Source organism: Pseudophryne corroboree, unplaced genomic scaffold (assembly GCF_028390025.1).
Source record: "Pseudophryne corroboree isolate aPseCor3 unplaced genomic scaffold, aPseCor3.hap2 scaffold_662, whole genome shotgun sequence".
NCBI classification, from domain to species: domain Eukaryota; kingdom Metazoa; phylum Chordata; class Amphibia; order Anura; family Myobatrachidae; genus Pseudophryne; species Pseudophryne corroboree.
The window spans coordinates 22606-49528 of NW_026970249.1; the positions used below are offsets into that span (position 1 = coordinate 22606).

Below are 26923 nucleotides of genomic sequence, written 5' to 3' on the forward strand. Positions count from 1 at the left end.
GACTCATTCGGGTTCTCCCCCTCCCTCTTTACCACGTGACTGCTCTCTCCTTCTTACCAGAAGCCACTGACTCACAAAGATAATAACCAGAGACAACATGAGAGAACATGCAGAGGGTGAGATGCTCTGTGTACTGGAGTGACAGGGTGAGATGCTCTGTGTACTGGAGTGACAGGGTGAGATGCTCTGTGTACTGGAGTGACAGGGTGAGATGCTCTGTGTACTGGAGTGACAGGGTGAGATGCTCTGTGTACAGGGGTGACAGGGTGAGATGCTCTGTGTGTACAGGGGTGACAGGGTGAGATGCTCTGTGTGTAGGAGTGACAGGGTGAGATGCTCTGTGTACAGGAGTGACAGGGTGAGATGCTCTGTGTGTACAGGGGTGACAGGGTGAGATGCTCTGTGTACAGGAGTGACAGGGTGAGATGCTCTGTGTACAGGAGTGACAGGGTGAGATGCTCTGTGTGTACAGGAGTGACAGGGTGGGATGCTCTGTGTACAGGGGTGACAGGGTGAGATGCTCTGTGTGTACAGGAGTGACAGGGTGAGATGCTCTGTGTACAGGAGTGACAGGGTGAGATGCTCTGTGTACTGGAGTGACAGGGTGAGATGCTCTGTGTACTGGAGTGACAGGGTGAGATGCTCTGTGTACTGGAGTGACAGGGTGAGATGCTCTGTGTACAGGAGTGACAGGGTGAGATGCTCTGTGTACAGGAGTGACAGGGTGAGATGCTCTGTGTACAGTAGTGACAGGGTGAGATGCTCTGTGTACAGGGGTGACAGGGTGAGATGCTCTGTGTACTGAAGTGACAGGGTGAGATGCTCTGTGTACTGGAGTGACAGGGTGAGATGCTCTGTGTACAGGAGTGACAGGGTGAAATGCTCTGTGTACTGGAGTGACAGGGTGAGATGCTCTGTGTACAGGGGTGACAGGGTGAGATGCTCTGTGTGTACAGGGGTGACAGGGTGAGATGCTCTGTGTACAGGAGTGACAGGGTGAGATGCTCTGTGTACAGGAGTGACAGGGTGAGATGCTCTGTGTACTGGAGTGACAGGGTGAGATGCTCTGTGTACAGGGGTGACAGGGTGAGATGCTCTGTGTACAGGAGTGACAGGGTGAGATGCTCTGTGTACAGGAGTGACAGGGTGAGATGCTCTGTGTACAGGAGTGACAGGGTGAGATGCTCTGTGTGTACAGGGGTGACAGGGTGAGATGCTCTGTGTACAGGGGTGACAGGGTGAGATGCTCTGTGTGTACAGGAGTGACAGGGTGGGATGCTCTGTGTACTGGAGTGACAGGGTGAGATGCTCTGTGTACTGGAGTGACAGGGGGAGATGCTCTGTGTACTGGAGTGACAGGGGGAGATGCTCTGTGTACTGGAGTGACAGGGTGAGATGCTCTGTGTACTGGAGTGACAGGGTGAGATGCTCTGTGTGTACAGGGGTGACAGGGTGAGATGCTCTGTGTACAGGAGTGACAGGGTGAGATGCTCTGTGTGTACAGGAGTGACAGGGTACAGGAGTGACAGGGTGAGATGCTCTGTGTTCAGGAGTGACAGGGTGAAATGCTCTGTGTACAGGAGTGACAGGGTGAGATGCTCTGTGTACAGGAGTGACAGGGTGAGATGCTCTGTGTACTGGGGTGACAGGGTGAGATGCTCTGTGTGTACAGGTGTGACAGGGTGAGATGCTCTGTGTACAGGAGTGACAGGGTGAGATGCTCTGTGTACAGGAGTGACAGGGTGAGATGCTCTGTGTGTACAGGAGTGACAGGGTGAGATGCTCTGTGTACAGGGGTGACAGGGTGAGATGCTCTGTGTACTGGAGTGACAGAGTGAGATGCTCTGTGTACTGGAGTGACAGGGTGAGATGCTCTGTGTGTACAGGAGTGACAGGGTGAGATGCTCTGTGTGTACAGGAGTGACAGTGTGAGATGCTCTGTGTACAGGGGTGACAGGGTGAGATGCTCTGTGTGTACAGGAGTGACAGGGTGAGATGCTCTGTGTGTACAGGGGTGACATGGTGAGATGCTCTGTGTACAGGAGTGACAGGGTGAGATGCTCTGTACAGGGGTGACAGGGTGAGATGCTCTGTGTACAGGAGTGACAGGGTGAGATGCTCTGTGTACAGGAGTGACAGGGTGAGATGCTCTGTGTGTACAGGAGTGACAGGGTGAGATGCTCTGTGTGTACTGGAGTGACAGGGTGAGATGCTCTGTGTGTACTGGAGTGACAGGGTGAGATGCTCTGTGTACAGGAGTGACAGGGTGAGATGCTCTGTGTACAGGAGTGACAGGGTGAGATGCTCTGTGTACAGGAGTGACAGGGTGAGATGCTCTGTGTACAGGAGTGACAGGGTGAGATGCTCTGTGTACAGGAGTGACAGGGTGAGATGCTCTGTGTACAGGAGTGACAGGGTGAGATGCTCTGTGTACAGGTGTGACAGGGTGAGATGCTCTGTGTACTTTAGTGACAGGGTGAGATGCTCTGTGTGTACAGGAGTGACAGGGTGAGATGCTCTGTGTACAGGAGTGACAGGGGGAGATGCTCTGTGTACAGGAGTGACAGGGTGAGAAGCTCTGTGTGTACAGGAGTGACAGGGTGAGCTGCTCTGTGTGTACAGGAGTGACAGGGTGAGATGCTCTGTGTACAGGGGTGACAGGGTGAGATGCTCTGTGTACAGGAGTGACAAGGTGAGATGCTCTGTGTGTACAGGAGTGACAGGGTGAGATGCTCTGTGTGTACAGGGGTGACAGGGTGAGATGCTCTGTGTACAGGAGTGACAGGGTGAGATGCTCTGTGTGTACAGGAGTGACAGGGTGAGATGCTCTGTGTACAGGGGTGACAGAGTGAGATGCTCTGTGTACAGGGGTGACAGGGTGAGATGCTCTGTGTACAGGGGTGACAGGGTGAGATGCTCTGTGTGTACAGGAGTGACAAGGTGAGATGCTCTGTGTACAGGAGTGACAGGGTGAGATGCTGTGTGTGTACAGGAGTGACAGGGTGAGATGCTCTGTGTACAGGGGTGACAGAGTGAGATGCTCTGTGTACAGGGGTGACAGGGTGAGATGCTCTGTGTACAGGGGTGACAGGGTGAGATGCTCTGTGTGTACAGGAATGACAGGGTGAGATGCTCTGTGTACAGGAGTGACAGGGTGAGATGCTCTGTGTACAGGGGTGACAGGGTGAGATGCTCTGTGTACAGGGGTGACAGGGTGAGATGCTCTGTGTACTGGAGTGACAGGGTGAGATGCTCTGTGTACAGGGGTGACAGAGTGAGATGCTCTGTGTGTACAGGGGTGACAGGGTGAGATGCTCTGTGTGTACAGGAGTGACAGGGTGAGATGCTCTGTGTACAGGAGTGACAGGGTGAGATGCTCTGTGTACAGGGGTGACAGGGTGAGATGCTCTGTGTACAGGGGTGACAGGGTGAGATGCTCTGTGTGTACAGCTGTGTGTGGGGGGAGTGACAGGGTGAGATGCTCTGTGTGTACAGCTGTGTGTGGGGGGAGTGACAGGGTGAGATGCTCTGTGTGTACAGCTGTGTGTGGGGGGAGTGACAGGGTGAGATGCTCTGTGTGTACAGGTGTGTGTGGGAAGTGAGAGGGTGAGATGCTCTGTGTGTGCAGGTGTGGGGGGAGTGACAGGGTGAGATGCTCTGTGTGTACAGCTGTGTGTGGGGGGAGTGACAGGGTGAGATGCTCTGTGTGTGCAGGTGTGGGGGGAGTGACAGGGTGAGATGCTCTGTGTGTACAGGTGTGTGTGGGAAGTGACAGGGTGAGATGCTCTGTGTGTACAGGTGTGTGTGGGAAGTGACAGGGTGAGATGCTCTGTGTGTACAGGTGTGTGTGGGAAGTGAGAAGGTGAGATGCTCTGTGTGTGCAGGTGTGGGGGGAGTGACAGGGTGAGATGCTCTGTGTGTACAGGTTTGTGTGGGGGGAGTGACAGGGTGAGATGCTCTGTGTGTGCAGGTGTGGGGGGAGTGACAGGGTGAGATGCTCTGTGTGTACAGGTGTGTGTGGGGGGAGTGACAGGGTGAGATGCTCTGTGTGTGCAGGTGTGGGGGGAGTGACAGGGTGAGATGCTCTGTGTGTACAGGTGTGTGTGGGGGGAGTGACAGGGTGAGATGCTCTGTGTGTGCAGGTGTGGGGGGAGTGACAGGGTGAGATGCTCTGTGTGTACAGGTGTGTGTGGGAAGTGACAGGGTGAGATGCTCTGTGTGTGCAGGTGTGTGTGGGAAGTGACAGGGTGAGATGCTCTGTGTGTACAGGTGTGGGGGGAGTGACAGGGTGAGATGCTCTGTGTACAGGGGTGACAGGGTGAGATGCTCTGTGTGTACAGGAGTGACAGGGTGAGATGCTCTGTGTGTACAGGAGTGACAGGGTGAGATGCTCTGTGTGTACAGGAGTGACAGGGTGAGATGCTCTGTGTGTGCAGGTGTGTGTGGGAAGTGACAGGGTGAGATGCTCTGTGTGTACAGGTGTGTGTGGGAAGTGACAGGGTAAGATGCTCTGTGTGTGCAGGTGTGTGTGGGGGGAGTGACAGGGTGAGATGCTCTGTGTACAGGGGTGACAGGGTGAGATGCTCTGTGTACAGGGGTGACAGGGTGAGATGCTCTGTGTACAGGAGTGACAGGGTGAGATGCACTGTGTGTACAGGAGTGACAGGGTGAGATGCTCTGTGTACAGGGGTGACAGGGTGAGATGCTCTGTGTACAGGAGTGACATGGTGAGATGCTCTGTGTACAGTAGTGACAGGGTGAGATGCTCTGTGTGTACAGGAGTGACAGGGTGAGATGCTCTGTGTACAGGGGTGACAGAGTGAGATGCTCTGTGTACAGGGGTGACAGGGTGAGATGCTCTGTGTGTACAGGAATGACAGGGTGAGATGCTCTGTGTACAGGAGTGACAGGGTGAGATGCTCTGTGTACAGGGGTGACAGGGTGAGATACTCTGTGTACAGGGGTGACAGGGTGAGATGCTCTGTGTACTGGAGTGACAGGATGAGATGCTCTGTGTACAGGGGTGACAGGGTGAGATGCTCTGTGTGTACAGGGGTGACAGGGTGAGATGCTCTGTGTGTACAGGAGTGACAGGGTGAGATGCTCTGTGTGTACAGGAGTGACAGGGTGAGATGCTGTGTGTGTACAGGAGTGACAGGGTGAGATGCTCTGTGTACAGGGGTGACAGAGTGAGATGCTCTGTGTACAGGGGTGACAGGGTGAGATGCTCTGTGTACAGGGGTGACAGGGTGAGATGCTCTGTGTGTACAGGAATGACAGGGTGAGATGCTCTGTGTACAGGAGTGACAGGGTGAGATGCTCTGTGTACAGGGGTGACAGGGTGAGATGCTCTGTGTACAGGGGTGACAGGGTGAGATGCTCTGTGTACTGGAGTGACAGGGTGAGATGCTCTGTGTACAGGGGTGACAGGGTGAGATGCTCTGTGTGTACAGGGGTGACAGGGTGAGATGCTCTGTGTGTACAGGAGTGACAGGGTGAGATGCTCTGTGTACAGGAGTGACAGGGTGAGATGCTCTGTGTACAGGGGTGACAGGGTGAGATGCTCTGTGTACAGGGGTGACAGGGTGAGATGCTCTGTGTGTACAGCTGTGTGTGGGGGGAGTGACAGGGTGAGATGCTCTGTGTGTACAGCTGTGTGTGGGGGGAGTGACAGGGTGAGATGCTCTGTGTGTACAGCTGTGTGTGGGGGGAGTGACAGGGTGAGATGCTCTGTGTGTACAGGTGTGTGTGGGAAGTGACAGGGTGAGATGCTCTGTGTGTGCAGGTGTGTGTGGGAAGTGACAGGGTGAGATGCTCTGTGTGTACAGGTGTGGGGGGAGTGACAGGGTGAGATGCTCTGTGTACAGGGGTGACAGGGTGAGATGCTCTGTGTGTACAGGAGTGACAGGGTGAGATGCTCTGTGTGTACAGGAGTGACAGGGTGAGATGCTCTGTGTGTACAGGAGTGACAGGGTGGGATGCTCTGTGTACAGGAGTGACAGGGTGAGATGCTCTGTGTGTACAGGAGTGACAGGGTGAGATGCTCTGTGTGTACAGGAGTGACAGGGTGAGATGCTCTGTGTGTGCAGGTGTGTGTGGGAAGTGACAGGGTGAGATGCTCTGTGTGTACAGGTGTGTGTGGGAAGTGACAGGGTAAGATGCTCTGTGTGTGCAGGTGTGTGTGGGGGGAGTGACAGGGTGAGATGCTCTGTGTACAGGGGTGACAGGGTGAGATGCTCTGTGTACAGGGGTGACAGGGTGAGATGCTCTGTGTACAGGAGTGACAGGGTGAGATGCACTGTGTGTACAGGAGTGACAGGGTGAGATGCTCTGTGTACAGGGGTGACAGGGTGAGATGCTCTGTGTACAGGAGTGACATGGTGAGATGCTCTGTGTACAGTAGTGACAGGGTGAGATGCTCTGTGTGTACAGGAGTGACAGGGTGAGATGCTCTGTGTACAGGGGTGACAGAGTGAGATGCTCTGTGTACAGGGGTGACAGGGTGAGATGCTCTGTGTGTACAGGAATGACAGGGTGAGATGCTCTGTGTACAGGAGTGACAGGGTGAGATGCTCTGTGTACAGGGGTGACAGGGTGAGATACTCTGTGTACAGGGGTGACAGGGTGAGATGCTCTGTGTACTGGAGTGACAGGATGAGATGCTCTGTGTACAGGGGTGACAGGGTGAGATGCTCTGTGTGTACAGGGGTGACAGGGTGAGATGCTCTGTGTGTACAGGAGTGACAGGGTGAGATGCTCTGTGTGTACAGGAGTGACAGGGTGAGATGCTGTGTGTGTACAGGAGTGACAGGGTGAGATGCTCTGTGTACAGGGGTGACAGAGTGAGATGCTCTGTGTACAGGGGTGACAGGGTGAGATGCTCTGTGTACAGGGGTGACAGGGTGAGATGCTCTGTGTGTACAGGAATGACAGGGTGAGATGCTCTGTGTACAGGAGTGACAGGGTGAGATGCTCTGTGTACAGGGGTGACAGGGTGAGATGCTCTGTGTACAGGGGTGACAGGGTGAGATGCTCTGTGTACTGGAGTGACAGGGTGAGATGCTCTGTGTACAGGGGTGACAGGGTGAGATGCTCTGTGTGTACAGGGGTGACAGGGTGAGATGCTCTGTGTGTACAGGAGTGACAGGGTGAGATGCTCTGTGTACAGGAGTGACAGGGTGAGATGCTCTGTGTACAGGGGTGACAGGGTGAGATGCTCTGTGTACAGGGGTGACAGGGTGAGATGCTCTGTGTGTACAGCTGTGTGTGGGGGGAGTGACAGGGTGAGATGCTCTGTGTGTACAGCTGTGTGTGGGGGGAGTGACAGGGTGAGATGCTCTGTGTGTACAGCTGTGTGTGGGGGGAGTGACAGGGTGAGATGCTCTGTGTGTACAGGTGTGTGTGGGAAGTGAGAGGGTGAGATGCTCTGTGTGTGCAGGTGTGGGGGGAGTGACAGGGTGAGATGCTCTGTGTGTACAGCTGTGTGTGGGGGGAGTGACAGGGTGAGATGCTCTGTGTGTGCAGGTGTGGGGGGAGTGACAGGGTGAGATGCTCTGTGTGTACAGGTGTGTGTGGGAAGTGACAGGGTGAGATGCTCTGTGTGTACAGGTGTGTGTGGGAAGTGACAGGGTGAGATGCTCTGTGTGTACAGGTGTGTGTGGGAAGTGAGAGGGTGAGATGCTCTGTGTGTGCAGGTGTGGGGGGAGTGACAGGGTGAGATGCTCTGTGTGTACAGGTGTGTGTGGGGGGAGTGACAGGGTGAGATGCTCTGTGTGTGCAGGTGTGGGGGGAGTGACAGGGTGAGATGCTCTGTGTGTACAGGTGTGTGTGGGGGGAGTGACAGGGTGAGATGCTCTGTGTGTGCAGGTGTGGGGGGAGTGACAGGGTGAGATGCTCTGTGTGTACAGGTGTGTGTGGGGGGAGTGACAGGGTGAGATGCTCTGTGTGTGCAGGTGTGGGGGGAGTGACAGGGTGAGATGCTCTGTGTGTACAGGTGTGTGTGTGGGAAGTGACAGGGTGAGATGCTCTGTGTGTGCAGGTGTGTGTGGGAAGTGACAGGGTGAGATGCTCTGTGTGTACAGGTGTGGGGGGAGTGACAGGGTGAGATGCTCTGTGTACAGGGGTGACAGGGTGAGATGCTCTGTGTACAGGAGTGACAGGGTGAGATGCTCTGTGTGTACAGGAGTGACAGGGTGAGATGCTCTGTGTGTACAGGAGTGACAGGGTGAGATGCTCTGTGTGTGCAGGTGTGTGTGGGAAGTGACAGGGTGAGATGCTCTGTGTGTACAGGTGTGTGTGGGAAGTGACAGGGTAAGATGCTCTGTGTGTGCAGGTGTGTGTGGGGGGAGTGACAGGGTGAGATGCTCTGTGTACAGGGGTGACAGGGTGAGATGCTCTGTGTACAGGGGTGACAGGGTGAGATGCTCTGTGTACAGGAGTGACAGGGTGAGATGCACTGTGTGTACAGGAGTGACAGGGTGAGATGCTCTGTGTACAGGGGTGACAGGGTGAGATGCTCTGTGTACAGGAGTGACATGGTGAGATGCTCTGTGTACAGTAGTGACAGGGTGAGATGCTCTGTGTGTACAGGAGTGACAGGGTGAGATGCTCTGTGTACAGGGGTGACAGAGTGAGATGCTCTGTGTACAGGGGTGACAGGGTGAGATGCTCTGTGTGTACAGGAATGACAGGGTGAGATGCTCTGTGTACAGGAGTGACAGGGTGAGATGCTCTGTGTACAGGGGTGACAGGGTGAGATACTCTGTGTACAGGGGTGACAGGGTGAGATGCTCTGTGTACTGGAGTGACAGGATGAGATGCTCTGTGTACAGGGGTGACAGGGTGAGATGCTCTGTGTGTACAGGGGTGACAGGGTGAGATGCTCTGTGTGTACAGGAGTGACAGGGTGAGATGCTCTGTGTGTACAGGAGTGACAGGGTGAGATGCTGTGTGTGTACAGGAGTGACAGGGTGAGATGCTCTGTGTACAGGGGTGACAGAGTGAGATGCTCTGTGTACAGGGGTGACAGGGTGAGATGCTCTGTGTACAGGGGTGACAGGGTGAGATGCTCTGTGTGTACAGGAATGACAGGGTGAGATGCTCTGTGTACAGGGGTGACAGGGTGAGATGCTCTGTGTGTACAGCTGTGTGTGGGGGGAGTGACAGGGTGAGATGCTCTGTGTGTACAGCTGTGTGTGGGGGGAGTGACAGGGTGAGATGCTCTGTGTGTACAGCTGTGTGTGGGGGGAGTGACAGGGTGAGATGCTCTGTGTGTACAGGTGTGTGTGGGAAGTGAGAGGGTGAGATGCTCTGTGTGTGCAGGTGTGGGGGGAGTGACAGGGTGAGATGCTCTGTGTGTACAGGGGTGACAGGGTGAGATGCTCTGTGTGTACAGGAGTGACAGGGTGAGATGCTCTGTGTACAGGAGTGACAGGGTGAGATGCTCTGTGTACAGGGGTGACAGGGTGAGATGCTCTGTGTACAGGGGTGACAGGGTGAGATGCTCTGTGTGTACAGCTGTGTGTGGGGGGAGTGACAGGGTGAGATGCTCTGTGTGTACAGCTGTGTGTGGGGGGAGTGACAGGGTGAGATGCTCTGTGTGTACAGCTGTGTGTGGGGGGAGTGACAGGGTGAGATGCTCTGTGTGTACAGGTGTGTGTGGGAAGTGAGAGGGTGAGATGCTCTGTGTGTGCAGGTGTGGGGGGAGTGACAGGGTGAGATGCTCTGTGTGTACAGCTGTGTGTGGGGGGAGTGACAGGGTGAGATGCTCTGTGTGTGCAGGTGTGGGGGGAGTGACAGGGTGAGATGCTCTGTGTGTACAGGTGTGTGTGGGAAGTGACAGGGTGAGATGCTCTGTGTGTACAGGTGTGTGTGGGAAGTGACAGGGTGAGATGCTCTGTGTGTACAGGTGTGTGTGGGAAGTGAGAGGGTGAGATGCTCTGTGTGTGCAGGTGTGGGGGGAGTGACAGGGTGAGATGCTCTGTGTGTACAGGTGTGTGTGGGGGGAGTGACAGGGTGAGATGCTCTGTGTGTGCAGGTGTGGGGGGAGTGACAGGGTGAGATGCTCTGTGTGTACAGGTGTGTGTGGGGGGAGTGACAGGGTGAGATGCTCTGTGTGTGCAGGTGTGGGGGGAGTGACAGGGTGAGATGCTCTGTGTGTACAGGTGTGTGTGGGGGGAGTGACAGGGTGAGATGCTCTGTGTGTGCAGGTGTGGGGGGAGTGACAGGGTGAGATGCTCTGTGTGTACAGGTGTGTGTGTGGGAAGTGACAGGGTGAGATGCTCTGTGTGTGCAGGTGTGTGTGGGAAGTGACAGGGTGAGATGCTCTGTGTGTACAGGTGTGGGGGGAGTGACAGGGTGAGATGCTCTGTGTACAGGGGTGACAGGGTGAGATGCTCTGTGTACAGGAGTGACAGGGTGAGATGCTCTGTGTGTACAGGAGTGACAGGGTGAGATGCTCTGTGTGTACAGGAGTGACAGGGTGAGATGCTCTGTGTGTGCAGGTGTGTGTGGGAAGTGACAGGGTGAGATGCTCTGTGTGTACAGGTGTGTGTGGGAAGTGACAGGGTAAGATGCTCTGTGTGTGCAGGTGTGTGTGGGGGGAGTGACAGGGTGAGATGCTCTGTGTACAGGGGTGACAGGGTGAGATGCTCTGTGTACAGGGGTGACAGGGTGAGATGCTCTGTGTACAGGAGTGACAGGGTGAGATGCACTGTGTGTACAGGAGTGACAGGGTGAGATGCTCTGTGTACAGGGGTGACAGGGTGAGATGCTCTGTGTACAGGAGTGACATGGTGAGATGCTCTGTGTACAGTAGTGACAGGGTGAGATGCTCTGTGTGTACAGGAGTGACAGGGTGAGATGCTCTGTGTACAGGGGTGACAGAGTGAGATGCTCTGTGTACAGGGGTGACAGGGTGAGATGCTCTGTGTGTACAGGAATGACAGGGTGAGATGCTCTGTGTACAGGAGTGACAGGGTGAGATGCTCTGTGTACAGGGGTGACAGGGTGAGATACTCTGTGTACAGGGGTGACAGGGTGAGATGCTCTGTGTACTGGAGTGACAGGATGAGATGCTCTGTGTACAGGGGTGACAGGGTGAGATGCTCTGTGTGTACAGGGGTGACAGGGTGAGATGCTCTGTGTGTACAGGAGTGACAGGGTGAGATGCTCTGTGTGTACAGGAGTGACAGGGTGAGATGCTCTGTGTACAGGAGTGACAGGGTGAGATGCTCTGTGTACAGGGGTGACAGGGTGAGATGCTCTGTGTGTACAGCTGTGTGTGGGGGGAGTGACAGGGTGAGATGCTCTGTGTGTACAGCTGTGTGTGGGGGGAGTGACAGGGTGAGATGCTCTGTGTGTACAGCTGTGTGTGGGGGGAGTGACAGGGTGAGATGCTCTGTGTGTACAGGTGTGTGTGGGAAGTGAGAGGGTGAGATGCTCTGTGTGTGCAGGTGTGGGGGGAGTGACAGGGTGAGATGCTCTGTGTGTACAGGTGTGTGTGGGAAGTGAGAGGGTGAGATGCTCTGTGTGTGCAGGTGTGGGGGGAGTGACAGGGTGAGATGCTCTGTGTGTACAGGTGTGTGTGGGAAGTGACAGGGTGAGATGCTCTGTGTGTACAGGTGTGTGTGGGAAGTGACAGGGTGAGATGCTCTGTGTGTACAGGTGTGTGTGGGAAGTGAGAGGGTGAGATGCTCTGTGTGTGCAGGTGTGGGGGGAGTGACAGGGTGAGATGCTCTGTGTGTACAGGTGTGTGTGGGGGGAGTGACAGGGTGAGATGCTCTGTGTGTGCAGGTGTGGGGGGAGTGACAGGGTGAGATGCTCTGTGTGTACAGGTGTGTGTGGGAAGTGACAGGGTGAGATGCTCTGTGTGTACAGGTGTGTGTGGGAAGTGACAGGGTGATTTGCTCTGTGTGTACAGGTGTGTGTGGGAAGTGACAGGGTAAGATGCTCTGTGTGTGCAGGTGTGGGGGGAGTGACAGGGTGAGATGCTCTGTGTGTACAGGTGTGTGTGTGGGGGGAGTGACAGGGTGAGATGCTCTGTGTGTACAGGTGTGTGTGGGAAGTGACAGGGTGAGATGCTCTGTGTGTACAGGTGTGTGTGGGGGGAGTGACAGGGTAAGATGCTCTGTGTGTGCAGGTGTGTGTGGGATGTTATTAGGGAGGGTACGCTCTCTCTGTGTGGTACTCTGTGGGTGTTATTAGGGTAGGGTATGCTCTCTGTGTGGGGTACTCTGTGGGTGTTATTAGGGAGGGTATGCTCTCTGTGTGGGGTACTCTGTGGGTGTTATTAGGGAGGGTATGCTCTCTGTGTGGGGTACTCTGTGGGTGTTATTAGGGAGGGTATACTTTCTGTGTGGGGTACTCTGTAAATGTTATTAGGGTAGGGTATGCTCTCTGTGTGGGGTACTCTGTGGGTGTTATTAGGGTAGGGTATGCTCTCTGTGTGGGGTACTCTGTGGGTGTTATTAGGGTAGGATAAACTCTCTGTGTGGGGTACTCTGTGGGTGTTATTAGGGTTAGGTATGCTCTCTGTGTGGGGTACTCTGTGGGTGTTATTAGGGAGGGTATACTTTCTGTGTGGGGTACTCTGTAAATGTTATTAGGGTAGGGTATGCTCTCTGTGTGGGGTACTCTGTGGGTGTTATTAGGGTAGGGTATGCTCTCTGTGGGGTACTCTGTGGGTGTTATTAGGGTAGGATACACGCTCTGTGTGGGGTACTCTGTGGGTGTTATTAGGGTTAGGTATGCTCTCTGTGTGGGGTACTCTGTGGGTGTTATTAGGGAGGGTATGCTTTCTGTGTGGGGTACTCTGTAAATGTTATTAGGGTAGGGTATGCTCTCTGTGTGGGGTACTCTGTGGGTGTTATTAGGGTAGGGTATGCTCTCTGTGTGGGGTACTCTGTGGGTGTTATTAGGGTAGGATACACTCTCTGTGTGGGGTACTCTGTGGGTGTTATTAGGGTTAGGTATGCTCTCTGTGTGGGGTACTCTGTGGGTGTTATTAGGGTTAGGTATGCTCTCTGTGTGGGGTACTCTGTGGGTGTTATTAGGGAGGGTATACTTTCTGTGTGGGGTACTCTGTAAATGTTATTAGGGTAGGGTATGCTCTCTGTGTGGGGTACTCTGTAAATGTTATTAGGGAGGGTATGCTCTGTGTGGGGTACTCTGTGGGTGTTATTGGGGTAGGGTATGCTCTCTGTGTGGGGTACTCTGTGGGTGTTATTAGGGTAGTGCATGCTCTCTGTGTGGGGTACTCTGTGGGTGTTATTAGGGTAGGGTATGCTCTCTGTGTGGGGTACTCTGTGGGTGTTATTAAGGTAGGGTATGCTCTCTGTGTGGGGTACTCTGTGGGTGTTATTAGGGTAGTGCATGCTCTCTGTGTGGGGTACTCTGTGGGTGTTATTGGGGTAGGGTATGCTCTCTGTGTGGGGTACTCTGTGGGTGTTATTAGGGTAGGGTATGCTCTCTGTGTGGGGTACTCTGTGGGTGTTATTAGGGTAGTGCATGCTCTCTGTGTGGGGTACTCTGTGGGTGTTATTGGGGTAGGGTATGCTCTCTGTGTGGGGTACTCTGTGGGTGTTATTAAGGTAGGGTACGCTCTCTGTGTGGGGTACTCTGTGGGTGTTATTAGGGTAGTGCATGCTCTCTGTGTGGGGTACTCTGTGGGTGTTATTGGGGTAGGGTATGCTCTCTGTGGGGTACTCTGTGGGTGTTATTAGGGTAGGGTATGCTCTCTGTGTGGGGTACTCTGTGGGTGTTATTAGGGTAGGGTATGCTCTCTGTGTGGGGTACTCTGTGGGTGTTATTAAGGTAGGGTATGCTCTCTGTGTGGGGTACTCTGTGGGTGTTATTAGGGTAGTGCATGCTCTCTGTGTGGGGTACTCTGTGGGTGTTATTAGGGTAGTGCATGCTCTCTGTGTGGGGTACTCTGTGGATGTTATTAGCGCAGAGTATACTCCCCTCTCCTGCCTACTGGTTACCTCCTCCCACTGCGTGCCCCCTCTCCTGCCTACTGGTTACCTCCTCCCACTGCGTGCCCCCTCTCCTGCCTACTGGTTATCTCCTCCCACTGCGTGCCCCCTCTCCTGCCTACTGGTTATCTCCTCCCACTGCGTGCCCCCTCTCCTGCCTACTGGTTACCTCCTCCCACTGCGTGCCTCCTCTCCTGCCTACTGGTTACCTCCTCCCACTGCGTTTCCCCTCTCCTGCCTACTGGTTACCTCCTCCCACTGCGTGCCCCCTCTCCTGCCTACTGGTTACCTCCTCCCATTGCGTTCCTCCTCTCCTGCCTACTGGTTACCTCCTCCCACTGCGTGCCTCCTCTCCTGCCTACTGGTTATCTCCTCCCACTGCGTGCCCCCTCTCCTGCCTACTGGTTACCTCCACCCACTGCGTGCCTCCTCTCCTGCCTACTGGTTACCTCCTCCCACTGCGTGCCTCCTCTCCTGCCTACTGGTTACCTCCTCCCACTGCGTTCCTCCTCTCCTGCCTACTGGTTACCTCCTCCCACTGCGTGCCTCCTCTCCTGCCTACTGGTTACCCCCTCCCACTGCGTGCCTCCTCTCCTGCCTACTGGTTACCTCCTCCCACTGCGTGCCCCATCTCCTGCCTACTGGTTACCTCCTCCCACTGCGTGCCTCCTCTCCTGCCGACTGGTTACCTCCTCCCACTGCGTGCCTCCTCTCCTGCCTACTGGTTACCTCCTCCCACTGCGTGCCTCCTCTCCTGACTACTGGTTACCCCCTCCCACTGCGTTCCTCCTCTCCTGCCTACTGGTTACCTCCTCCCACTGCGTGCCCCCTCTCCTGCCTACTGGTTACCTCCTCCCACTGCATGCCCCCTCTCCTGCCTACTGGTTACCTCCTCCCACTGCGTGCTCCCTCTCCTGCCTACTGGTTACCTCCTCCCACTGCGTGCCCCCTCTCCTGCCTACTGGTTACCTCCTCCCACTGCGTTCCTCCTCTCCTGCCTACTGGTTACCCCCTCCCAGTGCGTGCCTCCTCTCCTGCCTACTGGTTACCTCCTCCCACTGCGTGCCTCCTCTCCTGCCTACTGGTTACCTCCTCCCACTGCGTGCCCCTCTCCTGCCTACTGGTTACCTCCTCCCACTGCGTGCCCCCTCTCCTGCCTACTGGTTACCTCCTCCCACTGCGTTCCTCCTCTCCTGCCTACTGGTTACTCCCTCCCAGTGCGTGCCTCCTCTCCTGCCTACTGGTTACCTCCAACCACTGCGTGCCTCCTCTCCTGCCTACTGGTTACCTCCTCCCACTGCGTTTCCCCTCTCCTGCCTACTGGTTACCTCCTCCCACTGCGTTTCCCCTCTCCTGCCTACTGGTTACCTCCTCCCACTGCGTGCCCCCTCTCCTGCCTACTGGTTATCTCCTCCCACTGCGTTCCTCCTCTCCTGCCTACTGGTTACCTCCTCCCACTGCGTGCCCCCTCTCCTGCCTACTGGTTACCTCCTCCCACTGCGTGCCCCCTCTCCTGCCTACTGGTTACCTCCTCCCACTGTGTGCCCCCTCTCCTGCCTACTGGTTACCTCCTGCCACTGCGTGCCTCCTCTCCTGCCTACTGGTCACCCCCTTCCACTGCGTGCCTCCTCTCCTGCCTACCGGTCACCCCCTTCCACTGCGTGCCCCCTCTCCTACCTACTGGTCACCCCCTTCCACTGCGTTCCTCCTCTCCTGCCTACTGGTTACCTCCTCCCACTGCGTTCCTCCTCTCCTGCCTACTGGTTACCTCCTCCCACTGCGTGCCTCCTCTCCTGCCTACTGGTTACCTCCTCCCACTGCGTGCCTCCTCTCCTACCTACTGGTTACCTCCTCCCAACTGCGTGCCTCCTCTCCTGCCTACTGGTTACCTCCTCCCACTGCGTGCCTCCACTCCTGCCTACTGGTTACCTCCTCCCACTGCGTGCCTCCTCTCCTACCTACTGGTTACCTCCTCCCACTGCGTGCCTCCTCTCCTGCCTACTGGTTACCTCCTCCCACTGTGTTCCTCCTCTCCTACCTACTGGTTACCTCCTCCCACTGCGTGCCTCCTCTCCTGCCTACTGGTTACCTCCTCCCACTGCGTGCCTCCTCTCCTACCTACTGGTTACCTCCTCCCACTGCGTGCCTCCTCTCCTGCCTACTGGTTACCTCCTCTCCTACCTACTGGTTACCTCCTCCCACTGCGTGCCTCCTCTCCTGCCTACTGGTTACCTCCTCCCACTGCGTGCCTCCTCTCCTGCCTACTGGTTACCTCCTCCCACTGCGTGCCCCCTCTCCTCCCTACCGGTTACCTCCTCCCACTGCGTTTCCCCTCTCCTGCCTACTGGTTACCCCCTCCCACTGCGTGCCCCCTCTCCTGCCTACTTGTTACCTCCTCCCACTGCGTTCCTCCTCTCCTACCTACTGGTTACCTCCTCCCACTGCGTGCCTCCTCTCCTGCCTACTGGTTACCTCCTCCCACTGCGTGCCTCCTCTCCTGCCTACTGGTTACCTCCTCCCACTGCGTGCCTTCTCTCCTGCCTACTGGTTACCTCCTCCCACTGCGTTTCCCCTCTCCTGCCTACTGGTTACCTCCTCCCACTGCGTGCCCCCTCTCCTGCCTACTGGTTACCTCCTCCCACTGCGTGCCTTCTCTCCTGCCTACTGGTTACCTCCTCCCACTGCGTTTCCCCTCTCCTGCCTACTGGTTACCTCCTCCCACTGCGTGCCTCCTCTCCTGCCTACTGGTTACCCCCTCCCACTGCGTGCCCCCTCTCCTGCCTACTGGTTACCCCCTCCCACTGCGTGCCTCCTCTCCTGCCTACTGGTTACCTCCTCCCACTGCGTGCCCCCTCTCCTGCCTACTGGTTACCTCCTCCCACTGCGTGCCCCCTCTCCTGCCCACTGGTTACCTCCTGCCACTGCGTGCCTCCTCCCCTGCCTACTAGTTACCTCCTTCCACTGCGTTTCCCCTCTCCTGCCTACTGGTTACCTCCTCCCAATGAGTTCCTCCTCTCCTGCCTACTAGTCACCCCCTCCCACTGCGTGCCTCCTCTCCTGCCTTCTGGTTACCTCCTCCTAGTGTGTGCCCCCTCTCCTGCCTACTGGTTACCTCCTCCCACTGCGTGCCTCCTCTCCTGCCTTCTGGTTACCTCCTCCTAGTGCGTGCCCCCTCTCCTGCCTACTGGTTACCTCCTCCCACTGCGTGCCTCCTCTCCTGTCTACTGGTTACCTCCTCCCACTGCGTGCCTCCTCTCCTGTCTACTGGTTACCCCCTCCCACTGCGTGCCCCCTCCCCTTCCTACTGGTTACCTCCTTCCACTGCGTGCCTCCTCTCCTGCCTACTGGTTACCTCCTCCCACTGCGTTCCTCCTCTCCTGCCTACTGGTTACCTCCTCCCACTGCGTGCCTCCTCTCCTGCTTACTGGTTACCTCCTCCCACTGCGTGCCTCCTCTCCTACCTACTGGTTACCTCCTCTCACTGCGTTCCTCCTCTCCTGCCTACTGGTTACCTCCTCCCACTGCGTGCCTCCTCTCCTGCCTACTGGTTACCTCCTCCCACTGCGTGCCTCCTCTCCTACCTACTGGTTACCTCCTCCCACTGCGTACCTCCTCTCCTGCCTACTGGTTACCTCCTCCCACTGCGTTCCTCCTCTCCTGCCTACTGGTTACCTCCTCCCACTGCGTTCCTCCTCTCCTGCCTACTAGTTACCTCCTTCCACTGCGTGCCTCCTCTCCTGCCTACTGGTTACCTCCTCCCACTGCGTTCCTCCTCTCCTGCCTACTGGTTACCTCCTCCCACTGCGTGCCTCCACTCCTGCCTACTGGTTACCTCCTCCCACTGCGTGCCTCCTCTCCTACCTACTGGTTACCTCCTCCCACTGCGTGCCTCCTCTCCTGCCTACTGGTTACCTCCTCCCACTGTGTTCCTCCTCTCCTACCTACTGGTTACCTCCTCCCACTGCGTGCCTCCTCTCCTGCCTACTGGTTACCTCCTCCCACTGCGTGCCTCCTCTCCTACCTACTGGTTACCTCCTCCCACTGCGTGCCTCCTCTCCTGCCTACTGGTTACCTCCTCTCCTACCTACTGGTTACCTCCTCCCACTGCGTGCCTCCTCTCCTGCCTACTGGTTACCTCCTCCCACTGCGTGCCTCCTCTCCTGCCTACTGGTTACCTCCTCCCACTGCGTGCCCCCTCTCCTGCCTACCGGTTACCTCCTCCCACTGCGTTTCCCCTCTCCTGCCTACTGGTTACCCCCTCCCACTGCGTGCCCCCTCTCCTGCCTACTGGTTACCTCCTCCCACTGCGTGCCTCCTCTCCTACCTACTGGTTACCTCCTCCCACTGCGTGCCTCCTCTCCTGCCTACTGGTTACCTCCTCCCACTGCGTGCCTCCTCTCCTGCCTACTGGTTACCTCCTCCCACTGCGTGCCTTCTCTCCTGCCTACTGGTTACCTCCTCCCACTGCGTTTCCCCTCTCCTGCCTACTGGTTACCTCCTCCCACTGCGTGCCCCCTCTCCTGCCTACTGGTTACCTCCTCCCACTGCGTGCCTTCTCTCCTGCCTACTGGTTACCTCCTCCCACTGCGTTTCCCCTCTCCTGCCTACTGGTTACCTCCTCCCACTGCGTGCCTCCTCTCCTGCCTACTGGTTACCCCCTCCCACTGCGTGCCCCCTCTCCTGCCTACTGGTTACCCCCTCCCACTGCGTGCCTCCTCTCCTGCCTACTGGTTACCTCCTCCCACTGCGTGCCCCCTCTCCTGCCTACTGGTTACCTCCTCCCACTGCGTGCCCCCTCTCCTGCCCACTGGTTACCTCCTGCCACTGCGTGCCTCCTCCCCTGCCTACTAGTTACCTCCTTCCACTGCGTTTCCCCTCTCCTGCCTACTGGTTACCTCCTCCCAATGAGTTCCTCCTCTCCTGCCTACTAGTCACCCCCTCCCACTGCGTGCCTCCTCTCCTGCCTTCTGGTTACCTCCTCCTAGTGCGTGCCCCCTCTCCTGCCTACTGGTTACCTCCTCCCACTGCGTGCCTCCTCTCCTGCCTTCTGGTTACCTCCTCCTAGTGCGTGCCCCCTCTCCTGCCTACTGGTTACCTCCTCCCACTGCGTGCCTCCTCTCCTGTCTACTGGTTACCTCCTCCCACTGCGTGCCTCCTCTCCTGTCTACTGGTTACCCCCTCCCACTGCGTGCCCCCTCCCCTTCCTACTGGTTACCTCCTTCCACTGCGTGCCTCCTCTCCTGCCTACTGGTTACCTCCTCCCACTGCGTTCCTCCTCTCCTGCCTACTGGTTACCTCCTCCCACTGCGTGCCTCCTCTCCTGCCTACTGGTTACCTCCTCCCACTGCGTGCCTCCTCTCCTACCTACTGGTTACCTCCTCTCACTGCGTTCCTCCTCTCCTGCCTACTGGTTACTTCCTCCCACTGCGTGCCTCCTCTCCTGCCTACTGGTTACCTCCTCCCACTGCGTGCCTCCTCTCCTACCTACTGGTTACCTCCTCCCACTGCGTGCCTCCTCTCCTGCCTACTGGTTACCTCCTCCCACTGCGTTCCTCCTCTCCTGCCTACTAGTTACCTCCTTCCACTGCGTGCCTCCTCTCCTGCCTACTGGTTACCTCCTCCCACTGCGTTCCTCCTCTCCTGCCTACTGGTTACCTCCTCCCACTGCGTGCCTCCACTCCTGCCTACTGGTTACCTCCTCCCACTGCGTGCCTCCTCTCCTACCTACTGGTTACCTCCTCCCACTGCGTGCCTCCTCTCCTGCCTACTGGTTACCTCCTCCCACTGTGTTCCTCCTCTCCTACCTACTGGTTACCTCCTCCCACTGCGTGCCTCCTCTCCTGCCTACTGGTTACCTCCTCCCACTGCGTGCCTCCTCTCCTACCTACTGGTTACCTCCTCCCACTGCGTGCCTCCTCTCCTGCCTACTGGTTACCTCCTCTCCTACCTACTGGTTACCTCCTCCCACTGCGTGCCTCCTCTCCTGCCTACTGGTTACCTCCTCCCACTGCGTGCCTCCTCTCCTGCCTACTGGTTACCTCCTCCCACTGCGTGCCCCCTCTCCTGCCTACCGGTTACCTCCTCCCACTGCGTTTCCCCTCTCCTGCCTACTGGTTACCCCCTCCCACTGCGTGCCCCCTCTCCTGCCTACTGGTTACCTCCTCCCACTGCGTGCCTCCTCTCCTACCTACTGGTTACCTCCTCCCACTGCGTGCCTCCTCTCCTGCCTACTGGTTACCTCCTCCCACTGCGTGCCTCCTCTCCTGCCTACTGGTTACCTCCTCCCACTGCGTGCCTTCTCTCCTGCCTACTGGTTACCTCCTCCCACTGCGTTTCCCCTCTCCTGCCTACTGGTTACCTCCTCCCACTGCGTGCCTTCTCTCCTGCCTACTGGTTACCTCCTCCCACTGCGTTTCCCCTCTCCTGCCTACTGGTTACCTCCTCCCACTGCGTGCCTCCTCTCCTGCCTACTGGTTACCCCCTCCCACTGCGTGCCCCCTCTCCTGCCTACTGGTTACCTCCTCCCACTGCGTGCCCCCTCTCCTGCCTACTGGTTACCTCCTCCCACTGCGTGCCCCCTCTCCTGCCCACTGGTTACCTCCTGCCACTGCGTGCCTCCTCCCCTGCCTACTAGTTACCTCCTTCCACTGCGTTTCCCCTCTCCTGCCTACTGGTTACCTCCTCCCAATGAGTTCCTCCTCTCCTGCCTACTAGTCACCCCCTCCCACTGCGTGCCTCCTCTCCTGCCTTCTGGTTACCTCCTCCTAGTGCGTGCCCCCTCTCCTGCCTACTGGTTACCTCCTCCCACTGCGTGCCTCCTCTCCTGCCTTCTGGTTACCTCCTCCTAGTGCGTGCCCCCTCTCCTGCCTACTGGTTTCCTCCTCCCACTGCGTGCCTCCTCTCCTGTCTACTGGTTACCTCCTCCCACTGCGTGCCTCCTCTCCTGCCTACTGGTTACCCCCTCCCACTGCGTGCCCCCTCCCCTTCCTACTGGTTTCCTCCTTCCACTGCGTGCCTCCTCTCCTGCCTACTGGTTACCTCCTCCCACTGCGTTCCTCCTCTCCTGCCTACTGGTTACCTCCTCCCACTGCGTGCCTCCTCTCCTGCCTACTGGTTACCTCCTCCCACTGCGTGCCTCCTCTCCTACCTACTGGTTACCTCCTCTCACTGCGTTCCTCCTCTCCTGCCTACTGGTTACCTCCTCCCACTGCGTGCCTCCTCTCCTGCCTACTGGTTACCTCCTCCCACTGCGTGCCTCCTCTCCTACCTACTGGTTACCTCCTCCCACTGCGTGCCTCCTCTCCTGCCTACTGGTTACCTCCTCCCACTGCGTTCCTCCTCTCCTGCCTACTGGTTACCTCCTTCCACTGCGTGCCTCCTCTCCTGCCTACTGGTTACCTCCTCCCACTGCGTTCCTCCTCTCCTGCCTACTGGTTACCTCCTCCCACTGCGTGCCTCCTCTCCTGCCTACTGGTTACCTCCTCCCACTGCGTGCCTCCTCTCCTACCTACTGGTTACCTCCTCCCACTGCGTTCCTCCTCTCCTGCCTACTGGTTACCTCCTCCCACTGCGTGCCTCCTCTCCTGCCTACTGGTTACCTCCTCCCACTGCGTGCCTCCTCTCCTACCTACTGGTTACCTGCTCCCACTGCGTGCCTCCTCTCCTGCCTACTGGTTACCTCCTCCCACGCACACCTCCAGGTTGTTAGGCGCTGTGGAACCCTTGTGGCGCTATAAATAAAGGATAATAATCTGACACCTTACAGTGTAAGATCAGCGCAGTACCAGTTACTGACAGGAGGTGGCAGTGCAGGATCAGCACCGGACATACTGGGTGATGCAATGTTCTTATAACACTACTGCTAAAGTTCAGCATGCTCGGGGCCAGGACACCTGTATGCGGCTTCAGCGTCTGCTCTTCTTCCTCACAGGTCCTCCAGTCACCGGCTATCTGTCCTCTGAAGAGTGAGCAGTGTGGCCGGACATGGTGTCTCAGCCGGATCTCTGCGGACAGCCAGCAATGTGACATGGTAAAGGTAAGGTTTCCTATAGCGATCGCTGCGTGCTGTAAATGGTAACTCATAGTAGCCTGCGGGAGAACCCTGCACCCCCCCCGGGCACCCCTCCCGCATTGTGCCTACTCTCCTGGACCCTGCCGGAGAACCCTGTACCCCCCGGGCACCCCTCCCGCATTGTGCCTACTCTCCTGGACCCTACCGGAGAACCCTGCACCCCCCACCGGGCAACCCTCCCGCATTGTGCCTACTCTCCTGGACCCTGCCGGAGAACCCTGTACCCCCCGGGCACCCCTCCCGCATTGTGCCTACTCTCCTGGACCCTGCCGGAGAACCCTGCACCCCCCACCGGGCAACCCTCCCGCATTGTGCCTACTCTCCTGGACCCTGCCGGAGAACCCCGCACCCCCCCCCGGGCAACCCTCCCGCATTGTGCCTACTCTCCTGGACCCTGCCGGAGAACCCTGTACCCCCCGGGCACCCCTCCCGCATTGTGCCTACTCTCCTGGACCCTGCCGGAGAACCCCGCACCCCCCCGGGCACCCCTCCCGCATTGTGCCTACTCTCCTGGACCCTGCCGGAGAACCCTGTACCCCCCGGGCACCCCTCCCGCATTGTGCCTACTCTCCTGGACCCTGCCGGAGAACCCCGCACCCCCCCGGGCACCCCTCCCGCATTGTGCCTACTCTCCTGGACCCTGCCGGAGAACCCCGCACCCCCCACCGGGCAACCCTCCCGCATTGTGCCTACTCTCCTGGATCCTGCCGGAGAACCCTGTACCCCCCGGGCACCCCTCCCGCATTGTGCCTACTCTCCTGGACCCTGCCGGAGAACCCTGCACCCCCCCCGGGCACCCCTCCCGCATTGTGCCTACTCTCCTGGACCCTGCCGGAGAACCCTGTACCCCCCGGGCACCCCTCCCGCATTGTGCCTACTCTCCTGGACCCTGCCGGAGAACCCTGCACCCCCCCCGGGCACCCCTCCCGCATTGTGCCTACTCTCCTGGACCCTGCCGGAGAACCCTGTACCCCCCGGGCACCCCTCCCGCATTGTGCCTACTCTCCTGGACCCTGCCGGAGAACCCTGTACCCCCCGGGCACCCCTCCCGCATTGTGCCTACTCTCCTGGACCCTGCCGGAGAACCCCGCACCCCCCCAGGCACCCCTCCCGCATTGTGCCTACTCTCCTGGACCCTGCCGGAGAACCCCGCACCCCCCACCGGGCAACCCTCCCGCATTGTGCCTACTCTCCTGGATCCTGCCGGAGAACCCTGTACCCCCCGGGCACCCCTCCCGCATTGTGCCTACTCTCCTGGACCCTGCCGGAGAACCCTGCACCCCCCCCGGGCACCCCTCCCGCATTGTGCCTACTCTCCTGGACCCTGCCGGAGAACCCTGTACCCCCCGGGCACCCCTCCCGCATTGTGCCTACTCTCCTGGACCCTGCCGGAGAACCCCGCACCCCCCCGGGCACCCCTCCCGCATTGTGCCTACTCTCCTGGACCCTGCCGGAGAACCCTGTACCCCCCGGGCACCCCTCCCGCATTGTGCCTACTCTCCTGGACCCTGCCGGAGAACCCTGTACCCCCCGGGCACCCCTCCCGCATTGTGCCTACTCTCCTGGACCCTGCCGGAGAACCCCGCACCCCCCCCCCCCGGGCAACCCTCCCGCATTGTGCCTACTCTCCTGGACCCTACCGGAGAACCCTGTACCCCCCGGGCACCCCTCCCGCATTGTGCCTACTCTCCTGGACCCTGCCGGAGAACCCTGTACCCCCCGGGCACCCCTCCCGCATTGTGCCTACTCTCCTGGACCCTGCCGGAGAACCCTGTACCCCCCGGGCACCCCTCCCGCATTGTGCCTACTCTCCTGGACCCTGCCGGAGAACCCTGTACCCCCCGGGCACCCCTCCCGCATTGTGCCTACTCTCCTGGATCCTGCCGGAGAACCCCGCACCCCCCCGGGCACCCCTCCCGCATTGTGCCTACTCTCCTGGACCCTGCCGGATAACCCTGTACCCCCCGGGCACCCCTCCCGCATTGTGCCTACTCTCCTGGACCCTGCCGTAGAACCCTGTACCCCCCGGGCACCCCTCCTGCATTGTGCCTACTCTCCTGGACCCTGCCGTAGAACCCTGTACCCCCCGGGCACCCCTCCTGCATTGTGCCTACTCTCCTGGATCCTGCCGGAGAACCCTGCACCCCCCGGGCACCCCTCCCGCATTGTGCCTACTCTCCTGGACCCTACCGGAGAACCCCGCACCCCCCGGGCACCCCTCCCGCATTGTGCCTACTCTCCTGGACCCTACCGGAGAACCCTGTACCCCCCGGGCACCCCTCCTGCATTGTGCCTACTCTCCTGGACCCTGCCGGAGAACCCCGCACCCCCCGGGCACCCCTCCCGCATTGTGCCTACTCTCCTGGACCCTGCCGGAGAACCCTGTACCCCCCGGGCACCCCTCCTGCATTGTGCCTACTCTCCTGGACCCTGCCGGAGAACCCTGTACCCCCCGGGCACCCCTCCCGCATTGTGCCTACTCTCCTGGACCCTGCCGGAGAACCCTGTACCCCCCGGGCACCCCTCCCGCATTGTGCCTACTCTCCTGGATCCTGCCGGAGAACCCTGTACCCCCCGGGCACCCCTCCTGCATTGTGCCTACTCTCCTGGACCCTACCGGAGAACCCCGCACCCCCCGGGCACCCCTCCCGCATTATGCCTACTCTCCTGGACCCTGCCGGAGAACCCTGCACCCCCCGGGCACCCCTCCTGCATTGTGCCTACTCTCCTGGACCCTGCCGGAGAACCCCGCACCCCCCACCGGGCAACCCTCCCGCATTGTGCCTACTCTCCTGGACCCTGCCGGAGAACCCTGTACCCCCCCGGGCACCCCTCCTGCATGGTGCCTACTCTCCTGGACCCTACCGGAGAACCCTGTACCCCCCGGGCACCCCTCCTGCATTGTGCCTACTCTCCTGGACCCTACCGGAGAACCCCGCACCCCCCGGGCACCCCTCCCGCATTGTGCCTACTCTCCTGGATCCTGCCGGAGAACCCTGCACCCCCCGGGCACCCCTCCCGCATTGTGCCTACTCTCCTGGACCCTGCCGGAGAACCCTGTACCCCCCGGGCACCCCTCCCGCATTGTGCCTACTCTCCTGGACCCTACCGGAGAACCCTGTACCCCCCGGGCACCCCTCCCGCATTGTGCCTACTCTCCTGGACCCTGCCGGAGAACCCTGTACCCCCCCCCGGGCAACCCTCCCGCATTGTGCCTACTCTCCTGGACCCTACCGGAGAACCCTGTACCCCCCGGGCACCCCTCCCGCATTGTGCCTACTCTCCTGGACCCTACCGGAGAACCCTGTACCCCCCGGGCACCCCTCCCGCATTGTGCCTACTCTCCTGGACCCTGCCGGAGAACCCTGTACCCCCCGGGCACCCCTCCCGCATTGTGCCTACTCTCCTGGACCCTGCCGGAGAACCCTGCACCCCCCGGGCACCCCTCCCGCATTGTGCCTACTCTCCTGGACCCTGCCGGAGAACTCTGTACCCCCCGGGCACCCCACCCGCATTGTGCCTACTCTCCTGGACCCTGCCGGATAACCCTGTACCCCCCGGGCACCCCTCCCGCATTGTGCCTACTCTCCTGGACCCTGCCGGAGAACCCTGCACCCCCCCGGGCACCCCTCCCGCATTGTGCCTACTCTCCTGGATCCTGCCGGAGAACCCTGTACCCCCCCGGGCACCCCACCCGCATTGTGCCTACTCTCCTGGACCCTACCGGAGAACCCTGTACCCCCCGGGCACCCCTCCCGCATTGTGCCTACTCTCCTGGATCCTGCCGGAGAACCCTGTACCCCCCGGGCACCCCTCCCGCATTGTGCCTACTCTCCTGGATCCTGCCGGAGAACCCTGCACCCCCCGGGCACCCCTCCAGCATTGTGCCTACTCTCCTGGACCCTGCCGGAGAACCCTGTACCCCCCCCCCCCGGGCAACCCTCCCGCATTGTGCCTACTCTCCTGGACCCTACCGGAGAACCCTGTACCCCCCGGGCACCCCTCCCGCATTGTGCCTACTCTCCTGGACCCTACCGGAGAACCCTGTACCCCCCGGGCACCCCTCCCGCATTGTGCCTACTCTCCTGGACCCTGCCGGAGAACCCTGCACCCCCCGGGCACCCCTCCCGCATTGTGCCTACTCTCCTGGACCCTGCCGGAGAACTCTGTACCCCCCCGGGCACCCCACCCGCATTGTGCCTACTCTCCTGGACCCTGCCGGATAACCCTGTACCCCCCGGGCACCCCTCCCGCATTGTGCCTACTCTCCTGGACCCTGCCGGAGAACCCTGCACCCCCCCGGGCACCCCTCCCGCATTGTGCCTACTCTCCTGGATCCTGCCGGAGAACCCTGTACCCCCCCGGGCACCCCACCCGCATTGTGCCTACTCTCCTGGACCCTACCGGAGAACCCTGTACCCCCCGGGCACCCCTCCCGCATTGTGCCTACTCTCCTGGATCCTGCCGGAGAACCCTGTACCCCCCGGGCACCCCTCCCGCATTGTGCCTACTCTCCTGGATCCTGCCGGAGAACCCTGCACCCCCCGGGCACCCCTCCAGCATTGTGCCTACTCTCCTGGACCCTAGCGGACAACCCTGTACCCCCCGGGCACCCCTCCCGCATTGTGCCTACTCTCCTGGACCCTGCCGGAGAACCCTGCACCCCACCGGGCACCCCACCCGCATTGTGCCTACTCTCCTGGATCCTGCGGGAGAACCCTGCACCCCCCCGGGCACCCCTCCCGCATTGTGCCTACTCTCCTGGACCCTGCCGGAGAACCCCGCACCCCCCCGGGCACCCCTCCCGCATTGTGCCTACTCTCCTAGATCCTGCGGGAGAACCCTGCACCCCCCGGGCACCCCTCCCGCATTGTGCCTA

The 26923-nt window shown here is 59.1% G+C and overlaps 1 protein-coding gene across 1 annotated transcript in view; it reads left to right on the plus strand.

The window, feature by feature from the left end:
• The first annotated feature begins 18 nt into the window (after nt 1–18).
• The window catches only part of LOC135036846 (monocarboxylate transporter 13-like), a 249947-nt gene continuing 223042 nt past the window's right edge, over nt 19–26923 (plus strand). Inside the window, 2 exon segments of the mRNA XM_063954486.1 lie at nt 19–116; nt 21904–22008. The gene's annotated coding sequence lies outside the window, so the exon portion shown is untranslated.